Consider the following 16,147-nt stretch of genomic DNA (forward strand, 5'->3'; position numbering starts at 1 on the left):
ATAATAGATTACATGGGATGGGACAAAGGCTATACAGACTGAGGCAGGCTTGGAAAAAGAGTGAATATCTGCAATTATAAACAGAAATAAACAGTTCTTCCAATTGTCACACCTACCAATGCCACAACCGCACAAGAGGGCAGCAGCCTTTTGAGCCGAGGGATCTCTGATTGGCTAAGAAACACACATCAGTGAGAAATACACCTTAGCGGGGGACAGCAAACATCAGCAAGGCAAAGGCATAAAGATACAGGAAAAAAATCTGAAAACGAAGATCAGATGATAGAAACATGAAAGGGAAAGAATAAGAGGAAAAGATGGAATGAAAATGTACAGGAAAAATGGAATGAAACTGGAGAAGGAGGCCTTTCCCTGGGATGGGAGCCATGACCCTAGCATCTCCCAGCTTCTTGTTCTTGAGCAAATTATTTAACCACGCTGAATCGCGTTCCTTATCTACCAATGCAGGTGATCACACACATTTTATAAAGTGGTTGTGGGTATTAAAGGAAAAAGTGCCCACGGGATGTCAGGTACACCGAAAGTACGCACAAACGAGTAGATGTTACACGGTTTTCTTTTTTTATTAGAGGTCTGCGTGCCCCGTATGACGCTGCGCCCTGAACAGACCAGAAGAGAAGTCCTGTGAGAACAGTCCTGCAAGCAGCGTGTTTTACACCGTGGTTCCCAGGCTGCCTGCCCAGCCACGAGGGGGGATTCACTCAGGGACCCCTGTGCACACTCCCTCCCGCTCCCTACTCCGCCTTCACTAGAAATTCCCACCTCTTTCCACTGTGTCTGGTTTAGAGATCCTGACTGCTGCATGCACGAAAAGCTACAGTCATAAACCGCTCAAAATTACCACATTATTTATTCAGAATCGTCAGCTTCCCTGCCTCTGATGACCCCATATTATCACACTCTGAAATTAGAAACCCCGCATTTGCAATTTGACTGTGTTGGATCTGGGTTTTCACAACATGCAGTTTGCACAGTAATAATACTTACAGATCTTTCATTTTTCTACAGAAATTAATTGCCTAAACCACAATGATTTATAGTCACACCGAACATGATTATTAATTTTCCTGATGATTATACCTGTGGGCGGCAACAAATCTACTTGTGATAGACCTGGCTTTGAATTGCTGCTAAAACTAAAATGTCCATAAGGTAATAACAACTAATTTTTACCTTAATCAACTTACACTTAAAAGAATTTAATATAGGGCACTTGTGCCTTGTGGGGAAACCTGTTTGAAATATAAGGTGCTGAGTTATTTATGAGAATAATTATATATTGGTTACTCTAGTTTATACTGGGAAATCAGAATCTGAAATTAGTCTGAGATACATTAAAAAATATAATGAACTCAGTGGAGTTGTGCACACCGAAGAACTTTTGCACTAAAGTAAATATATTACCTGGCACAGCTACTCTGGTTATGGGAAAAAAAAAAAAAATTAAAGCTCACTAAACCATGCTGCCTTTTTTCCTCCCTTGTCCTGCCAGCGCCTCGAAGTGCTGTCCTTTTTAACAAGCCAGGTAAAGCGCTGGACACCTAACAGACCTGTCCATCTTCCGCACTCCTCACCCTAAAACTATTTGCAAAGCGCCTTGCTCTTGGATTCCACTGAGCACAGGTCCCTCCCTAGGGCTCCGGTTGAAGGGAGGGAGGCTGGGTTACGGGGCGTCACCCCCAGATCACGCGGTCTTGTGTCTCACACTCCTGGTCCATTTCCTGGTGCCGGGGAGGTTCATTCATTTCCATAGGTTTTTCTCCCTACTGAGATAACAAGCTACCAAAAAAGAGAAGGTTCTGATTATTGGTTGATATGCATACCTTATATAATTCTGTATGTTCCTATCCCAGAAATATTTAAGGCTTTTTCCCTGATTGGTGGCATTATGCAGTTATGCAAATAATCTGTTATATCTAGGCACATTATGCCGTTATGTAAATGATCTATTTCATTTGTATTTCCCACAGAGTAATGGGGTAGGAAGAAATGCTCTCCTGCATTTCCCCTGGTTTTTAATGAGTTGTTCAGACATATTCAGCTGGTGATCAGTCTTGGGATTTCTGGGGCTGAGTGTGAGTTCGCCTTTCTGTCCAATCGCCACGATCTGTCTCTAACTTTCCTACTCAATTCAGCAAACATTTATTGAGTGCCTGTTGTGTACCAGGGGTCTGTGCAGGTGGGGATATGCTCAGGTAGGTGCCGGGAGGGACGGTATTGATCTCGTGACCCTCCCTCTCTGACCCCTGGACACATGGCGAAGCTTGGTTTAACTCCACCCATTTTAGAACTTCTTGTCATACCAGAAAAAAAAAAAAATTAAAGCTCACTAAACCATGCTGCCTTAATTTTTAATTCAGAAAAAAAATTTAAATAAAAAAGGATAATTTAGAAGGGCTCATTGCATGTTATGCAATGAAATATACAGAGTAAGCTAAATGGTTAAATAGAAATACGGCCGTAGGCAACAGGCTGCAAGTAAGATACAAATCTAACCTCAAGGAGGACCTGGGATGAGCTAAAGTGTCTTTGCATTTGGGAGCTGAGTTAAATCCACTCATTTGCCTGGTACATGGCCTCTGGTCTCTGGTGTCATCACACATGCTGGTCTACAACCCACGAACCCAGGGACCTGAGACCAGCTTGCTGGCTTCCTTTTATCCAGATGGATACACCAAATGCAGAGACGTCTCGGGTTCTCTGTCCGTGGCTCTTCAGCGTGTATCGTGATTCACTTAACAAATACTTACTGAGCACCTGAGGGCATCGCTGGCCCTCGTGGAGTTTGGTGGAGGAGAAACTGATCTGAGCGCACAGGCGCTAAGTGTGCCAGGAGCTAGGGGCTTGGGCAGGAAGGTGTCCTGGCAGGCAAGTCAGGGAAGGGTCAGACTTTCAGGTCCTGAGTCGTTTTTGGCCGTGTTTGGCTGAAATGGTATGTTTTGATTAACTGCTACGTCTATCTGGGCAAACACTGGCGCATTTCTCGAGATAGACAGTCCATGAATTCGTCTGCGTTCTCCCCTCTGTGAGAGCGTTGTGAATGGGATTTTTTTAAAACTCCTCCAGATGTGGATGGGAGGAGAGCCGTTTCTGGTCGGAGTGTTCCACCAAAAGCCTTTCCCCCGTCCTTAAACAAACAAACAGAAACAAACAAACCTCTGCATTTCTTTCTGTGTCATATGACTGCTGCCGTCTAACCATTTCATAATCACTTGTGTCTGTTGAATCAGCAGTAAGTACTGATCTGATGATAATAGTTAACTCCCCTTGCAAGTGGAGGAACTTGCTGCAGAAGATAAAGAAAGACAAAATTCTTAAACCGTCCACGAGTCTCCGCATTCTCAATAGAATAGCTTGGCCCTTCCCTGCTTCTGCGTAGAGTCCAATTCAGTAGCACTGATTCTGTGTAGAACCTGTACTGTTCTTCCTGATTATTCATGCCTCTTTCCTTGTAAGAACATTCTATGTCCGAGGTCTTGCCACACAACCTACCTTTGGTGGGCGAAGGCAAGGCTGCCTGCGAGGGTAGCTGGGACATGTGACTTGCTTCGGCCATTGAGACGAGAGCAGGTGTCCGGTCGCCTGTTCTGGGTAAAAGCTTTAGGGATCCTCCCGCGTGTTGTCTTCATCTCCCTCTTGTTCTTTTCTTGCTGACAGGAGGATGACGTGTCCCAGAGGAGGCCTGCGCCTTCTGGTTCAGGATCCTGAGATGAAAGTCACACGGAGCAGGGCGAAGCCCCCGCCAACTGAGAAGCAAGGCTCCCGGAGTGAAAGCTGGCTCATAAATTCAACGCCACAGGTATGTGCGTTCTAAGAGCTGGATGAAGGAGCACGGTCTCCGCCCTGGGGGCATCACAGGCTGAGGGCTAACGCGTCTTGTGTGGTGGCTACAAACCCTGGGAGGTGTCGGAGGCCACCGTGAGTCTGAGTCACTAAAGTAAACTTTATTCACACTCACACACATTCTAGGTGCTCTGTACGAAATGAAGACACAACTCCCTTCTCCCTAACGCCAATTACACGGTTCAGAAAGGGTAATAATACCGTCGACCTAGATTTAGAAACCATGGCAAAAATATCGAGTAATCCCTCTTCATTTAGCAATCTCTGTGCCCCTGGTCTGTATTAATTCTGAGACTTAGCAGTTAGGGTTAGTGACTAACTTCTTGACTGTCCTCAGGGAGAGACGCTCGCTCAACTCCTCTGCAGATGCTTTGAGTGGCACCTGACTTTAACCCCCAAGGTTGGTATCAAGTATTCCCAATGTCGCTCTTTGGTTCTAAGCTGGTGTCCCAATTCTAACACGTAGCTGTCTTCAGGATGTGCCTAGGATATCTGAAAGCCAGGAGGCCATGAGCAGCCCGGGCAGGAAACCTACAAATGCCCAGAGCCCAACATTGCTTGAGTGTAAGTGAACTTGTTGAATTTACAATAGCTGGAAGATTCCAACAGCACTCTTAGATATTTATAACGTGGGATAAAATGACATTTTGGCAAGTAAAATGCTCCTGGGAGAAATGCAGCGTCATGGTCCCGCATCAATGCCCTCCGTAGAAGGTTCTGACCAACCCACTTCTAAGGCGTCTTCTAATATTGCGGAATATACGTGTGTCTCGTATCTTATTCTCATGAATTACTTCTCTCCTTATATGTTTCCTGGGTTCTTACTATTTCAGAGAAAAAACACGAGTTACGCTTGCAGTATTCCATGTTCATCTCCACAACAGTACAGTTTTAAGGGAAAGAGACAGAAAAAGAGGACGTAGAGACGCCTGATAGAAAGGGGGCGAAAGAAAAAGGGGAAAGGCAGTTGGGGAGGAAGAGGGAAGGCAGAAGCAAGAAGCAGAGAGGATGGGGCATGACCGACGAATGAGGGAAGCGAAAAGAAGAGCCGCCCCTTGAGGTAGAGAAGCGGGGAGCAGGGGAAGAGAGTGAAAAGAGGGAAGAAAGCGGAGAGGAAAGTGGTGCTTGGAAGACATTCTGTAAACGCAGAGAAAAAACTAAAGACAATGCAAGGAAAAGACAAAAGGTGAGCATTTGAGAAGGAGAACGTGGCGTTCCCTGCTGGCTCCGTGGGTTAAGGATCCAGCAGTGTCAGCGCCGTGGCTCCGGTGTGATCACCAGCCCAGGAACTTCTGCCTGCCGCGGGTGTGACCAAAAAAATAAACAAATTTAACTATTTTTTAAATAAAATAAAAGGAGAAAGTAATGCTTTTAGAGCTTATTATAAATGTGAAAACAAGAGGAAATGTTTTAAGGATTTAGGGACCCAGAGGGATATGGCGACAAAGGGGACGAAATGAAAGTGAAGAGAAGAGAAAATGTTTAAAATTGTCCACAGACACGCATCTGCTAGAGGGAACGGTAGAGAAAGAAGTTAGAAATGAGGAACCGGAAAAGCACTGTTTTTTGTGGGTTTTTTGTTTTTGTTTACTATTCTCATTACATTTTGTCTTTTTAACTTTTTATTATTGTAAACGGAAGGAACCAACAATACCAGAATTGCATCGTAGGCTTCATTCTCTGGGTTATATTACACGTATAAATCTGGAATGGTATTGGACAAAAGTGCACCCCAAAGGGAACGCACACATAAAAGTCAAAGATAAACTCTAACTTGACAGTGGGCACACGCACACATCATCCTTTCCGAAGGGCACACACCCTTAGCTTCCGAATGCCAGCTTTGAATTATGTCTGCCTCGCGTACTTTCAGCCTTGTTAAGCAGAATCACAGGCGAATATTCGGTTGGCGGTTTCTTTGGAGGAAAAGAAGCTCTCACCGCAGGTAAGACGCTGAGGTGGTGGAATCGTCCAGCTTCAGGCTTTGACAGCGGATGTGACCCCTGCCACATACAGACTGCGTCCTTCTCGCCCTGCACAGGCAGACGCTCCCACGTCCTCTGAGGAGGGGCTCTTCTTGTTGGCACATATTTCCTTTAGTGGGTGTTTCACACGCTTGTCTCAGGGAATTAAGTTCTTTCCTTGGGGCATAAATTTTATCTTAGCGGAGAGAAGGATAAGGCATCAGTAGTCCCCTTCATGCCAAAAGAAAAAGACAAGAATGTCTTGCAGTACGTGTGCCTGGTCTCTGCCCGGCCGGGCTGAAGTTTGCTGTCTGCAAAAGTAGGACGTCTTTTGCAAAGTAGGCTGCTTGCCAGATTGAGTCTGGGCCTCATGGGCCTGGGATTTACTGTTTTTAATCATTTTTTCTGATGGGCATTCTAAATACCTGTTTCATGCGATGTTTAATTTCAGCACAGCAGGTATTAGTGTATCCAAAAATGGGAATAAGCCACCTGTTTTCCTTGTATGATGAAATGCCTAAAACACAGCTAGGTTTTTATAGCATCTTGTCCTGTATCCCTTAACAGCCTGTGCCCGTTCCTTTAAAAAAGGTACTTTTGATGGATTCCTCTGACCATTTCGAAGATGATTCTCCATAGCTCATCTTCCCCACGAAGAACATGAAACTCCACATCTGTGTTCGTTTGGACAGGTTTTGAACCGAGACTCACTCACCGGAGAGAGTCTGGGGGCTGCTTCCCTTTAAAAATATGGCAGCCTGCGGACATCAAAGGACAGCAATCTCTCTAAATGTTTCCGTGCGGATGCTGACGACACCAAGAGACAGTATCTTCGAAACTGTCAGCAACACCGTCGACAATACCTTTGTAAAAACGATGTGGTCTAAGGAAATGCTGAAGCCCTTGGTGTCGTGAAGACGTCACCTCAATGGGCCAAGACTTGTGAGGCCAGGGCAGCAACGGTAGGCCAGAAGATCCAGGACAATGTTTAAAAGAGAAGAGAATTGCCTCTTTTCTTCTTTTTTGTTTATTTTTACTTATTGCCTCTTTAATTGCTCCAGGAGGGCAGACCAAAGGAATTGACCACGGAAATACATCAACTTAGCAAACATACACGCATCACACGTACACACACACTGCAAGAAGAGGGAAGAAACCAGACATTTTCCTAGAGGAAGCGGCAAAGTCATCTGAGCATTCAGGAGTGAGAGGGTTCCTCCATTTGCCAGAAAACCTATGTCAGTCAGCAAGTGTTTATTAGGCATGTCTACTAACTGGCCCCGGGTGCAAAGCTTTCCACATGGGATGTGCGACTGTCTATGACCAAAGATCCTCGAAACACTGAGCCAAGTCTTAGCCATTTCTTTTCCCCCGTGTCCCTCCTACGTCTTCCCCCTTGGTCCATTTCGATGCAAATAAGTAGATAAAATTAAAGTTTTATAAAAGATTCTTTAAGGGGGTAGCGTAGACGAAGGGGGCTCAGCAAATCTCAGGAGGCAAAAAAGAAGAAATTATTAAGAATACGGAGCTCAGTCAAATGGCTTTCCCCCTTCCATCTGCTCTCCAAATCGCACCTAGAAGGATGACTCCACAGATCAAAGCTGATACCACGATTGATAAATCAAATTTGATAATGATACGTCAATAACGCTCATCAAAGCTGCCGCTCACTGCGTACTTAGCACATCACAGTAAATTCTTTCTGTACCTGATTTCCTCTCGTCTGGCCCTTGTTGAAGTGGCTTTCCTTCGCCCTCAGGATAAAGTTCAAACTTTAGTAACGGATTAAAGAAGCCCTTGCCAGGGAGATCCCTTGTGGGGCAGTGGGTTAAAGACCCCGTGTTGCCGCTTCTGTGGCTCGGGTCACTGCTGTGGTGCGGGTCCAATCACTGGCTGGCTCTTTTGGTTCTTGGTGAATCCACGCCAGATCCTTTGATCCATGGCACCCAGACTTGGCGTTGAACCCAAGCCCTGCAGCAACCCGAGCCTCTACAGTCAGATTCTGCACCCACCGCTCTGCTTCTTGGGTCTCATTTCCCACTACCTTGCATTCCAAACACCAGCCTTCCAGGACTTCCTTCCACTCTTCTAAGGCACCTTGCTCTCTCCCTTCAGGGCCAGCCCTCCTCGGTCTGAAGGCATCAACTCCCATATCACTTCCCCTGGGAAGCTTCTACCTCACACATCCCAGTGGGTGGGCTTTCCCTGCTGGTACACGGAGCACCTGTGGTCGCTGTCATTAACGCACCGATCTGGATGGATTCTGAGTTCCTGCCTCCATATTCTCCATTAGACCATAAATTCCATATGGACAGAGAGACTGAATATGCCAGACTTACAGATTGTTTCCAGTAAATATTTATAGAATTAATGGATAGAAAAATAAATCTCCATCTTTATGTATTGCTTCAAGGGAGAGGGAGCCGCAGGGACTCTCTTTGTCTATGATATGTGCCTACTTTGCCCCAAAGGTGAAGACAGAATTCAGTGTCTCCGGTATTCACGTCACATGAAGTCTGTTCCTACCCAGAGAGCAGTGGGGCATTTTCCCTGCAGCCTAGTACCCTGTTCTTTCATAGGGGCCATGTGGGACGATCATTTGTATTTATAAAAAAATAAGTCTTTTAAGTATTTGCTGTTGGAATTGACATCTGTGCCCACCTAGCTATGCAGATACCAGCTTGCCTTGAGGGCCGTGGGAACCGCTGAATTCGGAGGGGTGGCAGGAGAGCACCGACAACCCACAGCACCCGCCTGATAAAATGGATTCTCTGAGTCTCTTGTCCAACTTTAGTTACACTGACCTCACAAAGTGGATACCTTATGTTTGCAAATTGCTGCAAAACTGCAGTTTGAGTTGAAGGCGGATTAAAGAACTCAGATCAAAGATGACACCAGTCAGATGAACATAAAGCTGACGCCATCTCTTCCTAGCTTGAGCTCTTCAACAGCCAATCCTAACTAAAATAAGGGCAAGATAACTTTATATGGCTGTAAGTCAACCAAAATGAGTAATAACAAAAATGTTTCAAGGCAGCTACCTTTGTTGTCACAAATGATCACTGTTGCTCTGGGCGCTGTGCTTGAGGTGGTACCTAAAGAGAGAAGCACATGTGTGTAATCTATAAGCCAACACGTATAGATGTATGCTCGAGGGATTTTTTTTTTTTCTATGGAGGGGGGTTCCCTCAAAAGAAGAACCTTGGTCCGGGGGGACCCAGTGTCTTCCTTCTCGCCCATCCTACTTCCCGCCCCGTCTCCCTCCTTTCTCTCAAAGCCTGAAGCCTGCTGCTTCTTTCAAGGCCTCTTGATGGCCCATCCAATCCTGCGACACCTGCCCGCTTCTCTGGGCCAACCTCTGCAGAAGAAGTAAAGCCCCTAAATCAATGGCAAGCTGCGGCTCTACGTCCAAACTCTGAGATGCTGGAGCAAAACCTCGAAGGGCTATTCCTTTACCATCGGTGTCAGTGCAGGAAAGACACTAGCAGCTCCTGAATACAGTGAAAGATAAGCCATGGTCCCCCCCAGGGGACTAGGGAAAAGAACCAGTGAATACTGAGGAAAGGCAGACCTGCATCCCAAGTGTCTGATCTTCCTTCTTCTCTCTGAGCTCAGGCCTCCTTCCACGATGCCTGTGTTTCATGCTGACACCACAGAGCCGTTGCCGAGACTCTCACCTCTGCGCACAAAATGCACTATAAAATTGCACGAAGGCCGTAACTATCAACGAATAATGATTTACATGTTATTGGATCTGGCTTGAAACGGCAGGACCTATCAGTATACAAGGTTTTAATGACTTTGCTGAAAATCTCAGAAATAGAACAGTTGTCTTGAAGGACTAGGGACGCTCGTCCAGGGTTATTCTAGCGGAGATTTTTAAGACCCTCGCTTAAAATTTGACATATTAATGATCGACTCTTCAACCCAACATTTCTTGCTCTGAAAGTGTTGAAAGGAATTCGCTCACCATTGTCCTTGTTCGTTGTAAATGAATGCGTATTGATCCCTGTATTGATGGACTACTTTAGATAAAAACAATACTTTTCAAAGTACACGTGAAAGAGGTTCAGAACTAAAGTGAAAAGGTAACTTGGGCCGGTTACCAGGTGATTGATCACAACTGATTTTGCTGTCATAGAACATAACTTACTGTGACACTGCTTATCTGGGCTCTGGACTCGGCCCTCACTGAACTGTGCATTATGTAGGAATGATTGATGCGGGTTTGACTATTCTGTGAGATTCACCTTTCAATCCATTTTCCATAGCTGACGTGCAGGAAAGATGAGTTCTGCTGAAAAATTCTTTGGGAGGAATGCACGATTATGAATTCAAGTGGTCTCTGGCCATTTTGTTCACTGGATCGTGCGAATTCCCACTTTGCCTAGAAGCAGAGAGCCCACGCCACACCTGGCTCGTGGGGCAGTATTTTTTCCAAAGGAGATAGCGTCTTTGGTCTGTGTCAGAAATTTAAAAAAAAAAAAAGTGGCTCAAACCCTACGAAGATCAGAGGAAAAGAGAGCGGTTGGTGTATGTGCTCGGAGAGAAAGAGCCCAAGACGGGTCTCTTGGGAGCTGTAACATTTGACCTTTAGATCCTGACCCGCCTCAATTCAACCCTATTTATCCATATCATTGTAACTCACTGAAATATATATTTCTAACATTTGCAGGGGATTAGATTAAAGCCCAGACAAATGGCAGTGGACACGCAGTGATAGAATGCCTTCTCCGTCAGATTAGGGGATGCTGAATTCACGATCTCTTGGTCCCCTTCGGAGCAGGGCTTGATGATGTCAGGTGACAGCTGTTTTCATCCAGCTTTTCTTCCGGTCAGTCTGTTTCTCACAACGGTCCATCGCTAGAGATCTAGTGCTCTGTAACCACTGGGCGCGAGGAAGAATAAAGCCTGCGCCTTTGCCTTCCTGAGATATAATAAGTCTTAGGGAACAAGAGGACCCTAAAGGCTCTTCGCTTCTAAAAATGATTAAACTTCATTCAAATCACAGCCTGTAACCCACTTCTGGGCATAGTATCAAAGCCAGCTCCATAGGTGTGATCGAAGGCGGAGGACTATTCCTGCCTCAGGTTTTGCACAAGAGGAGTTTGCATGCATTATCCTCCAAGAACAGATGGCCTTTTACCAAAATCCTATGCATTTTGGCACTTGGTGAGTGTCTTAGATGGCATTAACTGTAAAACATTTCTTTTTACATAATTATGGCTTTGTTTTGAGTGTGTGCTAAGATGGTTATAAAAGTTTTAAATGCGAAGGGCTCGGGGAACCGGAGGGAAAAAAAAATCTTTGAGCAAAAAGGAAAGCCTGTTGTTAACAATTAAAGTTCACTATTTCCTGACAGTCTTTCAAAAACCCCTCTACGTGGTTATTTGAATAATTGTTCCCCAAATTACACCATTATCAGAAATGTATAGAAAACACAAGTTGTGGTGATTACCAAACACCTGGAGAATTAGAGCTATTGTTTTCCGGGTACATTTATGCAGCAATGAGACTGTCTTTGTCAATAACTGATAAAAATAAAGGCAGAGAGCCCCGTGACCCCTCTAATAATGAGAAATCCTTCTCAGGGCTCGGGAAGGGTCTTCGCCTCAGGCATGTGCTCAGATGCCCGAATCCACCACCCTCGCCATGAATGAGTTAATTGACACGCTTGTGTAAATTTTAGGAAAGCCATAATATTTTTGCATGGCACCTATTAAAAATATTTTTTTCTCTTAATTTCACCAGGGAAGCTGAGACTCTGAATTTTTCCCCTTGCAGGAGGGAATAATTTAGATTTTCTTCCATCCCTGTCAGAAGTTGAACAGACGAACAAAACAGATTCTTCAGAGACAATTTTACACAGAGTTACATCCATCCAATTCAATTATAAATTAAATTGACTAACGAACCATAGCTCATTATGGGAATCAATTACTCAGAACTGTCTTTGGACCAAAAATGTGGAAAATAAAAAATAATGGTCATACTTCAATATACCAGATTGTCAGCGTTTGAAAGCTCTGTTTTTCTCTAGCTTGGCATAGTCCAACGCCAAAAAGAAATGATAATCATTTGTTTTACAGCTCCTAGAGATGTTCCCGTTGTATGAAGACTGGTTAATTCTTGAGTTTTGATCTCTTTGGGACGACTACCTCAGGCTTTTCTGAGATGACAGGCCAACCCTGGAGTCATGTAATCACAGGGGGATTTTTCAGATCAACTTATGCAAATGTGTTATTAAAAGAAGCCTCCTTTTAGCCTCCAGTGTCACCCAAGCAATAAGAGTCAAAAATCTTGGGAGGTCATGTTGAAAGCATTTTATGAGTAAAACGACTGCAGTCCCAGGATGGGGGTGGGTGCAAAACCCTCTGGAGCATTTTTTCAGTTCAGTTGTTTTTGGTAAAAGTAAACCCAAGGAGACTCCAATGTCTGCCTTATTTACCGAGCAGTAGGGCCCGTTAAAGGAACAGGATTAAAACAATAAGACTCTCAAATCTTCCTCCTTTTGTGGTCCACAGCCTGGAAATTTTCCATCTGTTACAGTGAATTAAAAGCCCGATCTGCTTTGAATGTGTGTAGGTAACGCGGAGATGCTTGAGCACCTACCTGTGTCAACGCTGGGGACAGAGCGGGAGCTGCCGCCCACGGAACACATCACAATAGGATGGTCGAAGAACAGCCCTGAGACGTTTTCAGGAGAGGAACTCCTGGAGACGCCTTCGTTTTCCTTTTCCTCGTGTGCTTATTCACTCGCACTCGAAGAGGAGCGAGAATACACATTTCAAACTCAAGGGTTCACCTGGGGAGCGAAGCTCTCTGGAAAAAAAATAAATAAACCACTTCTTTGTGTATTTTTCTCAACCAACGAAGCCAAAAGGAAACTGTTCACCCAGGAAAAGCTGTCCTACACATGAAAACAAGTTAATCCTCATAAATATATGTCAGCATCATTTTGCTTCGAACCTCATGTTTTTAAAACATCCATTTCTTAAAATGGATTGAATCCGAGTTTGTTTCCCTAAAACACTATTTTTTAAAAACATCAGACATGGAAGAGAAGTGGCTGGAACTGTTCAAATGTGTGTCGTAGCTTATTGGGGGCGGCGGCAGGGGGGTGCTCCTCATTCGTTTGCATTTTCACTGTCAGAACCAGAGGGAAGCTGAGTTGCATTTCTCATCGTGTTCGACAGAAAAAGGAAGAAGGACAAACGGACGTGTAGTCAGACATGTACGCATTTAATAAAAGGTCCCTCGAAAAATCATTTCAATAAATGGGGTCGTAGTTCAGGAATTCAGGTTCAGGGTTCAGAACTCAGAGTTCAGAGATTACATAATATGTTTTGGATTAAATCATTTAAAAGACGGGGTTGGTGGTTTTCTGCCATAAATAAATGCAGCTTAACTCACTGTTTTTATGGCTTTCTCCTTTAGATACACTTATGTTTTTGCTAAAGTATAGTTAATTTGTGATGCTGTGCCCATTTCTGCTGTACAGCAAAGTGACCCAGCCGTACGTAGACACACGTTGTTTTTCTCATCGTATCTTCCACCCTGGTCTATCCCAAGCGGCTGGACCTGGTACCCTGGGCTGGACGGCAGGGCCTCATCAGTTCCTGTCACACTTAGACTAGATAAGCAATGAGACCCAATGGCTTTCTCTTGGAGTCAGGCCTGGATTCACATCCCGACTCTGCCCCTTCCTGCCTGGGAGACAGTGAGCTGGTCAGCCTCTCTACACCTCATTTCCATGCATTCTCAAACCTGGAACAGTGATAATACCCATTCCCTGATGTTGCTGGAGAGGCGGATAAGGAAGCGCTCTCCAAGTTCGTAGCGCGATGCCCGGTACACGTACGTGTTAGCAGCTGTCCTGTGAGGGTTCAGATATCTTAGCTCTTCCCTCATGTACTATGTGCTCGCACTCGAAGCGTAGCAGGAATAAACATTTTACAATTTATAGTAATTACAACCATAGACATTTCTAACTTATAGTTCTTATTTTATAATTTCAGAAGAGGCAACAGCACCACTGCAAACCCAAGGGACGAGAACCTCCTGTCTCCACGCCATCCTCGCCATTCTCGGCACTTTGTTAAAACCAGACCACGCCCTGGTTCTCAGTCACCAGCCCACGTGGTGGTGGGCAGGGCTGCTTACAAAAGTGGGACTGGTACCCGGGCTCTGCAGTGGGACATCCCAGGGCCTGTGGAGCACGTGGAACAGCTGTCTCTCCACACTCCCTTCCTCCCAGGCTCTTGGCCACATCCCCAAACCAACCAGTGCTCAGGGGCCACCCCTCAAAGGTCAGGCTGTCAGAGCGGATCACTGCTCGCCAGGTGAAAGCTGCCCTTCAGGCCAGACTCAGCCAGGACAGGGAAATGAGAGGGCAGTTGCTGATCATCTGTCAGAATTTCAAAAGCCTCCAGCCTGGTGGAACAGGGCAGTGCAGGAATATCTTGCTCCTGAGCCCACGTGCAACTGAGCATTAGCGTTATCAGAAGTAAATACCTCTCTCTTCCCTCCTTCGTGTAGCGATAGGCAAAGAATCTGCGTTGGAGAAGCTGAAACCAGACTTGCACTATATCGCAGGAGTACTTGGCAAAGCCTTCTGCTGTGTTAATTTTAACCAATTAGAAGAGCCAATCTTCTTTGCGTTCAGAAATGTATTAAAAGCTATCACATGCAAAGGCTGGACATGCCCGCAATTAATTACTGGTGCCAGCTCAAGGTCTACCATTGGCTATTGCCATGACAACCTTTCGAAGGCCTTGGCGCACCTGTTGCAAGATAGAAACAGCATTAGGCAGTTGGTTCCTGCACTTGGCCTCCCTCTGGCCTATGGGGAATTCGTACTAATTAGAATTAGTTGCCCTTCTGTAGTCCAGCTCCTGACACAAATTGCATTCTGTAGCTTTTTGTTCCTCTTGAGTTCACAGACAAAATAGCCCCTGCCATGTTGGAAATGAAGCAAGGCAATAGAAAAGGATTTTATGTAATTGGCTAATATACTTGAACATTTTAACTAATATCTTCGGTGTTGGTTTCCGGGAGGGAGCTGGTTTACTTTCTTCTCCTGTTACTCGGAGTCGTGTGTGATCATACAGGTTCCTCATTTTAATACGGCTCTTTCGGGTGTCGTTAACCCATTGTCAGGCTTAACGGCATGGAGGACAAAATGAGTGACCTTTGCAAACGATAGTTTGAAACGGCCCCGTGGTGATGGTGACCAGAAATTCAAACTGCAACGGAAACGAAAGGACCCTTTCTCACGTCTCAGGAAAGAAAAACTTGATTGAAAAAAAGAGGCCGCAGAGGAAGAGCCCTAACGAAACAGAAGAGCCAAGAGATGAAAGAAATGATTAGCATGTGAGCACATGCAGCTTTGCCACAGACTCTGTGAGACCTAGAGAGACTCCAGCCGCAGGACCCACAGACGGAGACTTGAGAAGAGAAACCCTGGTCAGCGGTGCCCAGGCAATACAAACTCTTACCTAGAAACATCTTAGGAGCCTCAGAGTTGAGGGAAGAGATGCCACAAGCGCTGCATCTTAAGGTGCATCCGTCTTCCTGTGCCGGAGACGAGAGCCCTGGCCATGGACCAGTGTCCTCTAAGAAATGAAGTCCACGTGGCCTTTGTAATTGCCCTGTGGAGCCTTTTCAGTTATTTCTAAAAGTAGTAAAACTTCAAAACACAAAACCAAATGGATGGCCTAAGCCATGCCGGTTAGATTTTTCACGGGGCGGACGGAGCCTGGAAGCCTCAGTTTGTGCAGCTCCTGACCCAGAAAGAGGACTTGATTCGGGGCTTCGCTTTTCCTGCCCAGGTACCTAAGTTTCCAAGAACTCACGAGGCCAATGATTTCATGCTTGTTATTGGCTTTCTCTGTGCAAGAGGTTTCTAAGCAGAGTATCTTAATCTCCCTACAAACAAGCCAGATCGAGTGTTATTTTTATTTTAAAAAGATCCTGTGAGAGCTAAGAGCATGTTCCTTTCACAGTAGATGTGTTCTTACTTGGGGAAGACGCTTGCAACACCACCATTTGCTTGTTCATGAAAGGAAATGGAAGTGGTTTTAAAATAAAATCTATACACATCCCAAATTCATTCTTCAAGCTACCATATCAGCCTCGTATTGTTCAGAATGGGACGGAGGCCAGGAACAAATATCTCTCTTCCTTTCCCTGACTTTGAATCTGAATTCTGAAATGATAAGAGGTCCTTTAAAATTCTTAAAATAGATGGATTCAGGAATGTCTGAGCCAAGGTAGTATATGCCCAGCTACTCGCAGATAAGCCAGAACCGCCTTCGTGA

The 16,147-nt window shown here is 45.2% G+C and overlaps 1 long non-coding RNA gene across 2 annotated transcripts in view; it reads right to left on the reverse strand.

The window, feature by feature from the left end:
- The window catches only part of LOC110260391 (uncharacterized), an 82,836-nt gene that overhangs the window by 28,142 nt on the left and 38,547 nt on the right, over window positions 1-16,147 (reverse strand). The window contains exons 7-10 of one of the 2 annotated variants that reach the window (XR_014843154.1): window positions 12,441-12,650; window positions 9,400-9,548; window positions 8,870-8,923; window positions 566-1,800 (exon numbers count right to left, since the gene is read on the reverse strand). This is a non-coding gene — a long non-coding RNA (uncharacterized LOC110260391). Of the gene's footprint in view, window positions 1-565; window positions 1,801-8,869; window positions 8,924-9,399; window positions 9,549-12,440; window positions 12,651-16,147 lie in introns of those variants that run through there. The other variant, XR_014843155.1, reaches the window with a different exon arrangement.

This window comes from Sus scrofa, chromosome 4, assembly GCF_054392235.1.
Source record: "Sus scrofa isolate SSC_HxYL_T2T_F1_AM1 chromosome 4, Sscrofa_HxYL_maternal_Yorkshire_Landrace_v2.0, whole genome shotgun sequence".
Taxonomy (NCBI): Eukaryota; Metazoa; Chordata; class Mammalia; order Artiodactyla; family Suidae; genus Sus; species Sus scrofa.